The sequence below is a fragment of the Atractosteus spatula genome, unplaced genomic scaffold (assembly GCF_055471065.1).
Source record: "Atractosteus spatula isolate fAtrSpa1 unplaced genomic scaffold, fAtrSpa1.hap1 Scaffold_31, whole genome shotgun sequence".
Classification (NCBI taxonomy): domain Eukaryota; kingdom Metazoa; phylum Chordata; class Actinopteri; order Semionotiformes; family Lepisosteidae; genus Atractosteus; species Atractosteus spatula.
In genome coordinates this window covers 228,228-241,424 of record NW_028296859.1, presented here as the reverse complement: position 1 = coordinate 241,424, position 13,197 = coordinate 228,228, and the positions used below count along the sequence as shown (strand labels likewise).

General features: G+C 40.1%; 2 non-coding genes across 2 annotated transcripts; one reads left to right on the top strand and one right to left on the bottom strand.

Annotated features, from left to right (window-relative positions):
* Positions 1-888: 888 nt before the first annotated feature.
* Positions 889-960, bottom strand: trnai-uau (transfer RNA isoleucine (anticodon UAU)). Its single transcript has one exon. It is a non-coding gene; the product is annotated as a tRNA-Ile (tRNA).
* A 3,387-nt stretch (positions 961-4,347) lies between these two features.
* trnal-uaa (transfer RNA leucine (anticodon UAA)) lies at positions 4,348-4,430 on the top strand. Its single transcript has one exon. It is a non-coding gene; the product is annotated as a tRNA-Leu (tRNA).
* Positions 4,431-13,197: the final 8,767 nt, after the last annotated feature.

Sequence of the window (13,197 nt, the reverse complement as noted above, 5' to 3'; positions counted from 1 at the left end):
GTTTGAAAATGAAAATGGAAAGGGGTGACTCCCTTCGTAGGCTTGAAAGAAGTCCAAGCAACATAAAATCCCACGAATTCTCACAAATTGCATTGTGCTGCACCTTTCTTCTGCTGCTTTTATAATTCGGGCTTCAACATTTGAATGCATACCTTACTTCTGCTAATCACATTCAAGCATTCACTAAGCTTTTTCCTGTCCATTATGTTCTTGCTAAGCAGTTTCTCTGTTTGCCTCCTATTGTGATTGCCAGCGAGCACAAGAGGACTGGAACAGTGTAAGACAGGGTAAAATTGTCAGGAGTGGGATTTGAACCCAAGCCTCTATTTGGAGAGCGGAACACAAAGCTTAAAAGACACGAACCTATGAATTCATAATTTTAAACCATACGACTATCCTGAAGAAATGTATGCTGAATGCACCAGTTGCATCCGATTTTCCGTAACTTTAGGACGATTGACACGACTGGACGAAAACAATTTGTGGCGTTAAGCATGACATAGTCTTGCAGGCAGACAATGTTTTGTCCCACTACTTATATAATTTTATCGTTTTCTTGTTTAAAAAAAAAACACGGTCTTCTCGTTCCTAAGTCAGATTTTAAGTGCTTTCGAACCTTACTTCCAACCTAGACTGACAGCTCACTCGATCTGTTTGTGATCAGACTGTGGAGTGGATCTATACCAAATGCACGTTCCTTCCCAATGCTGAGGCGATCATTCGGAAGATGGGTGTGAAGAGAGACAGGCTTTGTAGAATAAAAAACAGGGCAGAATATGCAAGAACCCTAATTACTGGCGACAGTTATGTTCTTCTTACTACAGAGACTCCTACATTGCGAGTTTTTTTAAGACTTTGAAACTAAAGGAAAGTGGTGACAAATGAAGCAGACACAGGCGGGGCTTGAACCCACAAACTTGGGTTTATAAAACCAATGCCTTACCACTTGGCCACCGCACCTTAAAAGAGTTTTAACAAGGAGATACATAGCAGCGGTGTGACTCCAACAGATGCTCATGAAGAGACTGGAGCTTTAATCCAGCTCCTTAGAGAGCTCGGCCGCGTTACTCTCGACAGCGGCTCTTCAGCTCTTGTTGTTTGACCTAGTGGTGTTATGACGCATGGAAGCAACTGCAACTTCGTTTTCTGAGATGCTTTCTCTCACGAGGTGAAACCTCGACTTATTTGGCACCTCTGGATATAGTTCTTCTGTAGAGCAGGCTTTCACACCTCTGCTTATAGCGCCCTTCAAATCATTTTATTTTTATAGAAAGATGCATTCCAAAACAATATCTCCTGTTTTAAAAATGCTTTATGCGGTGTGTTTGATTAAACGGACAGTTTTCTTATTGTAGAATGCAGATCTGTGCAGCAATTGTACTGGATTTGACTGGGATTCTGAAATATTTATTGCAAAGGTATAACTTTCATGAACCTATAACAGACCTGAAACTCCCTAGCTTCCAATCACTGATGTTACTGTCCTGAAACTCGGACGTGATGTTCTGCAGACGTGCAGTGTCCCTTTACTCTCGTTGTTTTCAAAACGACCTCCGTTGTCGGGCGCAGTTGAAGTGGAATTGGCCTGACTGCACAGGAAAGTACAGAATGATAAAATGTTTCTACGGCTCAAAATGTCCCTTTAGACCCTCGTCACGTCTCTGTTAAGAGCGGGCAGGTAGAGAGCTTTTACAGATGCTCATGATTTTTCACACGGGGTGTTACCTGTTGTAGTGTCTCCCCAGTGGGCAAAAGATGTACTGTAGAATATACAGTACGTTGATTAAACGCATACCTTAGACATATAAATGTGGTCCGTAATGGGTCTAGAATGAAATTCTAATATACGTATATCATTATACGTCAATTAGACATCTCTGATTATACAGTATGTCCATTATACATAAATGGTTGGAGTTCTATTATACGGATACATTTAGAGGACTGTTATACCTATGTAGTTAAAGGTCTATTATACATCAAAGATAGGTCTTACAGGTGTAGAAACTAGTAAATCAAGCCAATGATTTGGTTTAGAAATTTATTCTGAAAATATACAATTATTCACACCTGAAAAATATGTAGTTCAAATTATGCATTTTATACAATATTGTAATAAACATGATAATCATCATAAAAAACACAACTAGTAAACTTCAGCTTCAAATTATAGTAACATGGGAATATATATAGTAATGACAAACACAAACTAATTACATTAACATGCTAATATTTAACTCAAAACCACATTTCGATTCAAATATAAGTTTTAAAAATTACAACTTCTATATTTCCACGAAAATAGTATTAATGTAGCACAAACACTACTTTCTAATAAAGACAGAATGAAACTGTTCTGTGTCTCATGGTGATCCTCCTCTCGATACTAATGAAATGTTTAATATGATCCCTCGAGAAAAAAAGGTGTCAATATCCGCCTGGAACGATTGATGCCCCATCAAACATTTTGTAATATCCCCGGAAGTTCATACTGCAGAAACCTGATTCGTGGCTTAAATTCAAGATAAACAGTCTTCCTAACTTCCCTTCGATAGCTCAGTTGGTAGCGCGGAGGACTGTAGTGGAAATGGTGAGGCATCCTTAGGTCGCTGGTTCGACTGCGGCTTGAAGAAAGGTGCTTTTTGTGAACTTTAATCAAAGAGTTAAAATAGCAAATCTTTTTCACTCAGACGTTGATCAAAAGCTCAATAAACCACGAAGCAGAGGCTCTTGTTCCGAATTAAACTCCCGTCTGAATGTCTTGTTTTGGCCAAAATCTGATCTTTGAATTTAGGGACTACTCTGTCGGCTTTGTAATTCAAAAGTATACACAAATGTCACGTTTTTTTTTTGTAGATATAAAGGTGTTCTCTGTTTTCAAAGGAAAGGATATGTACTTAATTGGCTTTATGATTTGGAATTGATTTTGTATCGTTATATTATTGAGTTTGTGTTTTTTGTGTTTTTAACGTATTGTGGACTTATTTTTGAAACAAATGCTTACAAAGGCAAACAAGGCACACATCTGTTTATACCAGCGGTGAATTGTACATTTTTATTTACAAGCTACTCTGCACTTTTGGGAGTATAACAGGTTCGATATAAAGTGGGAAAAATATAAAAGGGGAAAATACCCCGGACTGCGTGTAAAGCCCTCGTTGTGACTGTTGTTTTATTGTTAAATACGGCGTACTGTGCACGAAATGTTGCAGAAACACAATCTGATATTTTAATAATTATTATTTTAATAATTTGATAAGTATGAGGCCCCGGATCCAAATCTTCAGTTCTGTTTTTTTTTTAAAGTGATATCTTCCCTTCCTCTCGTGGAAATCACACGATGTGAGCAATTGTTTTTTGTTCTTTTTTTTTCACGTTGCGATCCAAAGAGCCTCAGACGCCCAGTCTGACAGTAACCAAACCAGAATGGATTCTGCTGGGAGCCGGACTGAGCTCATTCTCACTCCCTGTGCTGAAAATTCGCATACTGTTATTTAGACATCGCAAACCAGTCCGACCTCATACAACATTCTGTACCCGCTGAGTAGATCTTATAGCAGCTACAGCCAGAGTAGCAGTAATGGCAACACAGTGCTTGGAGTTCAGCTTTTCTTATTTCTTCTGCAGAACCAGTGGTATCGGAAAATACTGATCCGCATAAGAAGCGCTACCGGTTTCAGATAGTTTTTATTGAGCGCTGCTCTAAACTTTACATTTGCTCAGGCTTGTTTTCCCCATGAAAAAAGACATTTCCCTAAATACATTTTACTTTTTTTTCATCAAGTAGAAATAAATAAAACATATCATTCCATTTAAGCGCCACAGGCAGGATGGCTGATGGTCCAAGGCGTTGCGTTCAGGTTGTGGTTTCCCCTAGAGATGTTTGTTCAAATCCCACTTCTGACAACGAAGTTAGAGTAGAAACGATAACATCCCTAAGTAAAAAAACATCTCACATTTCATGTGTTTAATGTTAAGTGTCTTAGTGGTTGCCTCGGTGGTTGATGGCTCTTCTCTCTTGCAGGGTGATGGCAAAATTCTGGAGAGAGGGAGTCTCCTACGTTAGGCTGCTCTTCGTCAAGAGCGGAGACAACAGGAACAGACTTCAAACCGACATTAATTACTGAGAGCAGGCGAAAACGTCTTTGGAAATGAGGAAATGTCTGCTGACAGTAAACAGAGCTCACGCTGAGCTGCGGACAAGCGCTCCTCGTTAGTACAGTGCTGAGTACCCCTGCTTGTTGCGCGGGAGACCGGGGTACGTTTCTGTGACAGGGCGCTGGTTTATTTTTTTTAATTGTTGAATCATATGTAAATGTTAAACAACTGAGCAGCATATTGCTATAGACCAGGATGGCCGAGTGGTTAAGGTGTTGGACTTAAGATCCAATAGACGAAAGTCCACATGGGTTCGATCCCCACTCCTGGTAGTGTTGTAATACGTTTTAAGTGACAGAACACTTTGATGATTTACACTCTATTTAAATATGAATTTACTCAATTTCAGTTCAGTTCTCTTCACTCCCACTCCCTGGCATAACTGAACTCTCACTATCGCATACTGAAGGCTTTACATCCATTAGCTGTGATACAGCTCCCAATAAAGACGGAATCAAACAGTTTGTTCTGTCTCTCATGATGATCCTCTTCTCGATCCAAATGAAATGTTTAATATGATGCCTCGAGAAAAAAAAGGAGTGAATTTCCGCCTGTAATGATTGATGCCCCATCAAACATTTTGTAACATCCCCGGAAGTTTATACAGTAGAATCCTGGTTTGTGGCTTAAATTCAAGGTAAACAAGACTAAGGAAACGAGTTGGAAACTTGATGTCGAATTAATCACCCGGAATATTTCACTACATTGGGCAATATGTGCCAGAGAGGAGTACTTTAGATCCCTTCGATAGCTCAGTTGGTAGCGTGGCGGACTATATTAGAAACAGTTAGGAATCCTTAAGTCGCTGTTTTCACTCCAGCTCGAAGGAAGGTGCTTTTGTGAACTTTAATCAAAGAGTTAAAATAGCGAATCTTTTTCACTCAGACGTTGATCAAAAGCTCAATAAACGATGAAGCAGAGGCTCTTGTTCCGAATTCAACTAACATCTAATTGTCTTGTTTTGGCCAAGATCTGATCTTTGAATTAAGAGACTACTCTGTCTGATTTGTAATTCAAAAGTAGATACAAATGTCACTGTTTTCAAAGGATAGGTACTTAATTGGCTTTATGATTTGGTATTGATTTTGTATCGTTATATTATTAAGTTTGTGCTTTCTGTGTTTTTTATCATATTGTGAACTTCTTTTTTAAACAAATGCTTACAAAGGCAAACACAGCACACATCTGTTATACCAGCGATGAATTGTACATTTTTATTAAGTACAATCTACTGTATTTTTAGAAAAAAATGGCGTACTGTGCACGATATTGTGATATCTTCTCTTCCTCTCGTGGAAATCACAAGATGTGAGCAAATGTTTTTTGTTCTTTTTTTTTCATGTTGCGATCCAAAGAGCCTCAGACGCACAGTCTGACAGTAACCAAACCAGAATGGATTCTGCTGGGAGCCGGACTGAGCTCATTCTCACTCCCTGTGCTGAAAACAGAATTATCTCTTCCCCGAACATCGTCTACAGCTGCTAGATATTGCTCTGCGTCCTACTGCTCCAGCAATTCCTTTGACCAAAGACAGATCACTTGTGCGCTTTTAACCTTCTTGCAGCTACAGGCTCTTTGATGGTTCATGCTGATCATCCTGTGGATCCAAAAGAACATTTTAAAGCTGATACATTTTCGATTGTAATTTGCATCTAGCTACAAGGTCCCTGGAAAAGAGATTTTATTAGTTGCGTGCAATCGGTATCTTTTACTTGACGTATGGTAGTAGAAATAGTTTGAAAAATGTTTTCTTAAGAAGATTGTATTACCAGGACCTGCCTTTAGCGCTCAGTAGCGATTTCGCTGTTGATATAGATGGAGAAGAAATGTAAGATGAATGGATGATCTAAGCTAAAATAGCCCTAACACCCCTCCTGTAACAGTGTTTGTATTCATAGCAAGTAATATTCTTTTTCAAACCCGACCGTTGCTTTTGCATTAGGTGTTATGTAACCATTAGCGGTTTCGGTAGCTTCTGAAGAGCGCACTTTTCCAAACTGAAGCCTATAAGAACATTATTCAAGATGCACCATGGCCCAGAATCGTGCATCGGGACAAGGATTAACATCAATTGAAAGTACTCCCAAATAAAAGATTTGACCGAAAAATTAAAAGAGTAGGCAAGTATTAAAACAACACCATAACTTCTTGACATAACTTCCAAACTCTTTCCTGGTTCAGGCCATGTAAAATGACACCATTAGTGGTCATGCCGAGGTTGTGAGTTTAAGCCTCACCTGGAGCAGCCTGGTTTTCTGTCTTGACATGTAAACAGTGTTTTGTGTTATTTGCTAAATGGAGAGAGGATTCTGTGTTAATTGTGCTCCTCCTTGAAGAGGTCAAGATGAGATGTTCACGAGGCTGGTGGTAAATATCCTATCCAGGAATATTTTTTGTTCTTTATTGGGGAATATCGAATATCCGGGCTGTATATCGGGGCTGTAGGGGGTCAGATATATAGATGTAGTAAACACATTAGTGGAGACGGTGTGTCTGCTCTCTGTGAGAGAGACTGGCGGGAAGAATAATCTGTGGTCTGGGAAGAAGAGACCCTCGTTGGAAGAGCGGCGCTCCTCACAGGAGAGAATGAAAAAAATCTTTTTCAGGGACGCTGATTTTTCTCTTTGGGGGAGTTAAAAGCACTTGTGGCGAGTGACCTAGTGGTGCAACGGTAGCGTGTCTGACTCCAGATCAGAAAGTTGTGTGTTCAACTCACGTCGAGATCAGCTGATGTGTTTGCAGGTGCTGTGTTGCATGTGTTTGCCGAACCCGGAAATTACACCACGCAGTTGGGTTTTATCTGTACACCACTTAAGTAATCTGAATGAAATAACAGAGCAGTACAAAACACCCAGTCAGGAGCTTATGCAGCGAATCATCTTGAACACGACAAGAGAAAAGGCACACTGCACAAAAAGCCTGATTTAAATCACAAAACCCCGGGAGAAGTCGAATCGACAATCTTATAAAACGAAATCAGACGCGTTATCCATTAAACCACTAGCCCGTCACGTAAATGAATTGCACCATGGTGAGTTCTGCGCCGCTACTAGTAATACCCCACCCCCATCTTAAATTCTAAGTGAGAAACGTGTTTTCTACATTTTTGTCAGTTTTAAAACTAGGAGTATACGGCACTCTGCACAGTGTACGAAGTAAATTATTTTCGCAGTAATTAATTTATTTATTATATTTATTAATAAAATAATAAAATAAATTTACTTCGAAGTACGAAGTACGAAGTAAATTATTTTCACAGTAATTAATTTATTTATTATATTTATTAATAAAATAATAAAATAAATTTACTTCGTACACTATGCAGAGTGCCGTATACTCCTAGTTGCGGCACACACGATATATACAGTAAAAAGCCTCAGGCACTGTGTTAGATGTGTTTTCGACGTTATATATGCGTTTATTAATGTCGTCAATTTTACGGTTGCAATTCGACGTTGATTATACGTCGCAACGACGTTTATATACGTATAGCCGTATTTTCGCTGTGAATATACGTATATTCGACGAATCACCGCCCACTGGGAATAGGTTTATTCCATGCTGAAAAGAGAAGAGAGAAAACATAACGTTTCAGCTGTGAAACCTTCTTCAGGTTTGTTTTCTCTCTTCTATTTTCAGCATGGAATAAACCTACAGTATTACTTGTTCCTTTGCAGATTCGAATGCTGACGTAGCTACCCACCTGAATATATTAAACGTTTCATCTATATGATTAACAAAATGTTCTCCTGAATAACTACTCGAAAGAAGCCGCAGCTCAGGTGTTAGAGATATTTGAAATTGGATCAGTGGATTTAGAGTCCAGACTGTGAACTGACAGCTGACACAGGTCTTTTATAGAACCGTTTTGATTTTCTCTACTTTGTCCCCGTAACGTCATTGTCCTGCTCGCAGCCGAGCCCGACACACGGTACCGTCTGGTTTCTGTCGCTGGGCGGGTCTGTGTGGGTTCTAATGCCCCAGTATTATGACGGGGACACTGGACTGTAAACAGGTGCCGTCCTTTGGCTGAGACGTAAAACCGAGGTCCTGACTCTGTGGTCATTAAAAATCCCAGGTCGTCTCTCGAAAGAGTAGGGGTGTAACCCCGGCATCCTGGCCCAATTTCCCATTGACCCTTACCAGTCATGGCCTCCTAATAATCCCCATCTCTGAACTGGCTTCATCACTCTGCTCTCCTCCCCACTAATAGCTGATGTGTGGTGAGTGTTCTGGCGCACTAGGGGAGTCCCCATTACCTCTAAAGCGCTTTGAGTGGAGTGTCCAGAAAAGCGCTATATATGTTTAAACAAATGTAATAAAAATATCATGTTTGATTAATGTAAAAACTGATAAAGCTAATGCTTTTTTCAGGGCTATATCTACTTTTTTAAAAAAAGAGAAGTCTGTCGCGATTGTGAAATTTGGAGAACATGCACCAGCGGGTGCCTTCACATCTCCAGCTTCAGTCTCGCCTGTAGCTGCAAGAAGGTTAAAAGCGCACAAGTGATCTGTCTTTGGTCAAAGGAATTGCTGGAGCAGTAGGACGCAGAGCAATATCTAGCAGCTGTAGACGATGTTCGGGGAAGAGATAATTCTGTTTTCAGCACAGGGAGTGAGAATGAGCTCAGTCCGGCTCCCAGCAGAATCCATCCTGGTTTGGTTACTGTTGACTGTGCGTCTGAGGCTCTTTGGATCGCAACGTGAAAAAAAAAACAATTGTTCACATCGCGTGACTTCCACGAGAGGAAGGGAAGATATCATTTTTAAAAATATCAGGACTGAAGATTTGGATCCGGGGCCTCATACTTGTCAAATTATTAAAATAATAGTTATTAAAATATCAGATTGTGTTTCTGCAACATTTTGTGCACAGTACGCCATCTTTATCTAAAAATAAAACAGTCACAACGAGGCCTTTACACGCAGTCTGGGGTATTTTTCCCTTTTATATTTTTGCCACTTTATATCGAACCTGTTATACTCCCAAAAGTGCACAGTAGATTGTACTTAATAAAAATGTACAATTCACCGCTGGTATAAACAGATGTGTGCCTTGTCTGCCTTTGTAAGCATTTGTTTAAAAAATAAGTTCACAATACGATAAAAACACAGAAAGCACAAACTTAATAATACAACGATACAAAATCAATACCAAATCATAAAGCCAATTAAGTAGCTATCCTTTGAAAACAGAGAAAACCTTTATATCTACAAAAAACTTGACATTTGTATGTATTTTTGAATTACAAAGCAGACAGAGTAGTCCCTTAATTGAAAGATCAGATCTTGGCCAAAACAAGACAATCAGACGTGAGCTGAATTCAGAACAGGAGCCTCTGCTTCTTCATTTATTGAGCTTTTGATCAACGTCTGAATGAAACAGATTCGCTATTTTAACTATTTGATTAAAGTACCTTCCTTCGAGCCGGAGTCAAACTAGCAATTTAAGGATTCCCAGCTGTTCCCACTACAGTCCTTCACTCTACCAGCTGAGCTATCGAAGGAATGTCAGGTGCTGCTCTCTGTCACATACTGCCCAATGTTGTGCAATGTTCCGGATGATTTAAATCACAGATCGACATCGTTTCCAACTCGTTTATTAGTCTTTTTTACCTTGAATTTAACCCACGAACCAAGATTCTACTGTATAAACGTCCGGGGATATTACAAAATGTTTGATGAGGCATCAATCATTCCAGGCGGAAATGGACTCATTTTTTGTCTCGGGGGATCATATTAAACATTTCATTTGGATCGAGAAGAGGATCACCATGAAGAACAAAACTAAGTTTCATTATGTGTTTATTAGAAGCTTTATCACAGCTAATGCATGTAAAGCCTTTAGTATGCGACAGTGAGAGTTCAGTTATGCCGGGGAGTGAAGAGAACTGAAATTTAGTAAATTCATATTTAAATAGATTGCACATCTTCTAAGTGTTCTGTCACTGCAAAATTACAGGAGTCTACCAGCTGCCAGACGTGCTTGTTTTGGGACTATTTCCAATAAGTATCACATTAGTAGTTGTGTGTCCTTACTGGTATCTTTTAAACTGTGAGGGACATTCGGTTATATACAAACGAGACAGAGACACAGTAATAATCCTATTTTACAGTGTCCTGCATTTTAATTTACTGATCAGATAAATTGAAATGTTCTGATTCAGAACCCCTGCAGTTCGTACTAATTAGAACTCAACAATGCTCCTGAGTCCTGAGCACTACACTGAGCACACGTTCAGCTGGGCTCTGACTTTGTTCAGTATGACTTTTTGTTGCATTTGATTTCGGAGCTGGAGATGATCTCCATATTCTACTGCACTAACAAGTCTGAAACACAGTACACACAGTACACACTTTTTAAGTGAAGTCAGGTTGTTAAAAAATTAAACCAGCGCCCTGTCACAGAAACGTACCCCGGTCTCCCGCGCAACAAGCGGGGGTACTCAGCACTGTACTAATGAGGAGCGCTTGTCCGCAGCTCAGCGTGAGCTCTGTTTACTGTCAGCAGACATTTCCTCATTTCAAAAGACGTTTTCACTTGCTCTCAGCTTTTTATAGACGGTCATAAACGCTCATGAAGTAATTCATTTCAGTTTGAAGCCTGTTTCTGTTGTTTCCGCTCTTGATGAAGAAAAGCCGTGCGTGTGAGACTCCCTCTCTGAAGAAGATTGCCGTCACCCTGCAAGAGAGAAGATCCATCAATCACCGAGGCAACCACTGAGACAATTAACATTAAACACGTGAAATGAGAGATGTTTTCTACCTAGGGATTTTATCGTTTCTACTCTAACTTCTTTGTCAGAAGTGGAATTTCAACAAACGCCTCAAGGAGAAACTGCAACCTGAATGCAACGCCTTAGACCACCAACCATCCTGCCTGGGGCTTTTATATGGAATTATATTTTATTTATTTCTACTTGTTGAAAAGAAAAAAGTGAAATCATGTAATTAGGGAAATGTGTTTTGTTCATAGGGAAAACTAGTACGAGCAAATGTAAAGTTTAGAGCAGCGCTCAATAAAAACGATCAGAAACCGAAAGCGCTTCTTATGCGGATCAATATATTCCGATACCGCTGGTTCTGCAGAAGAATAGCCGAACTCCAAGCACTGTGTTGCCATTACGGCTACTCTGGCTGCAGCTGCTGTAAGACCTAGTCAGCCGGCACAGAAAGTTGCAGGAGGTCAGACTGGTTGGCACTGTCTAAATAACAGTGTGCGAATTTAAGCTTATGTATTACTATTTACAATGTAATACATGCTCTAAAAGCGTTAATCCTGCACTGGCTGCTATTTGAAACGCCTTCATCAAAGACGCGAATTAGAGATTTATGCAGCTGGCTTTTATGCTTCACAATACATTGCAATCAGGAAAATAAACCAATTAGAATAATGCAAAACAACGTCTGTTCTTAAAAATGATAGCTGTTTTACACTGACGTCGCTCTTTATGAGATAATCCAGATTGTGAAGACGACTGCACCCTAGCAGATCAAAATATTACACAAAGGCTGTAAAGCACACTCTGAATCGATCCGAAAATTTGATTTCCGCGAACCGTTTAGGCTCCAACAGGGAACTTGGCGCGTCTCCTGCAAAGCATTTACTTTACTGGTGCTTTTAACAGACCGTTTTATCTAGCTCGTCAGGATGGCCGAGTGGTCTAAGGCGCCACACTCAAGAACTCTTGTCTTTCCTTGCTTGGGTGTCCCGGTCCTCTGAATAGACGGGTGGTTTCATATCCCACTCCTTACAGCTACTATCTTACATGTTTCCCGACTGTTGTGCTCGCTAACACGGAAAAATGGAGAAACCAGTTTGCGGGCACATGATAGGCAGGGAAATGCTTCGTGAACTCTTCAATGTGATCAGCAGAAAGTCAAATAGGCTTCGAATTCTGCCTTAAGAACTGTTTGGGCTGCCTGTAATCTGGAAAGATTTACTGCAAGGTATGCATTCAAATGTGAAAGACCGCAATAAAAAAAAAACAGAAGAAGATTTATTAAAACATTGTTTTCCTTGCGGTTTCTCCTGTATTTCACTAAATGTGGCATTGTGAAATCAACCTGTAGCCCTACAGAATGCAGTCACTCTCCCAGTGACAGCGGCAGGAGCCGAGACGATTACAGTATATCACAGCTCGAACAGAGTTCGAAAATCTAGGCAAAGTGATTCATAGAACATGTGTATTAAACTTTCCTATGTGCCTGGCCTTACTGAAGTATTTGTAGCTGTATTTCAGCTTCTGTCTATTTCTATACTTTACAGTAGATAGTGTTTAGCCAGAGAGATACAAGCGCTATACCCCCACAGTAACCGTCCAATAACCTTAACTAAAGCAGGAAGATCAGTTTCTGCTCGACACAGCTGTTTTCTGAACTGCAAATCTCCAACACAGGCTGGAGGCGCTGTGTGTCCAGGCTGAGCGGTTATATGAGAAAAGACTCAGCGAGCTGCAGGTGCGGCTCATTACTCTGCGCTCCCCATGCGGAATGCACGCGTCCTCCCTGCTTTATTACCTTCATACACTCCTCTCAAACCACAGCAAACTCCGTGAACATTTACTGGGTCTTTCTTTCCGAGATCACAGGCAGAAACAATAAACACGCTGAAAACAGGAAGGTATTCCTGATCGTAGGCGAAGATGCGCAAAAATAAATTTCCTAAAATCCAATAAAGTCCTGTCACGTTCAGTTACTATTCTGATGTATCTGAATAGTTATGGCAATGTTGTTAAAAAAAAGAGATAAATGAACTTTTTTATTTCATTCGAGCTGTAAATTTGAAAATGTTTTATTTTCAATTATCTAAATAATACAAAACACAATCACTCATCGTAAGCGTCTGACCATTGATATTCCGGAATTATAAGCCCGTACACAGGCATTGCGAAATCACACGCTGACAAGCAATTCAACGAATATGATGCCTTTCAGGGGCTGAATATTAGACACGAGTCATCGTGCGGAGTTTTTTCCTCCACTACCGCAGTCTTTGCTTCGGACCACCCCTCTTGCCACATTTGCGCTTTATTTTCG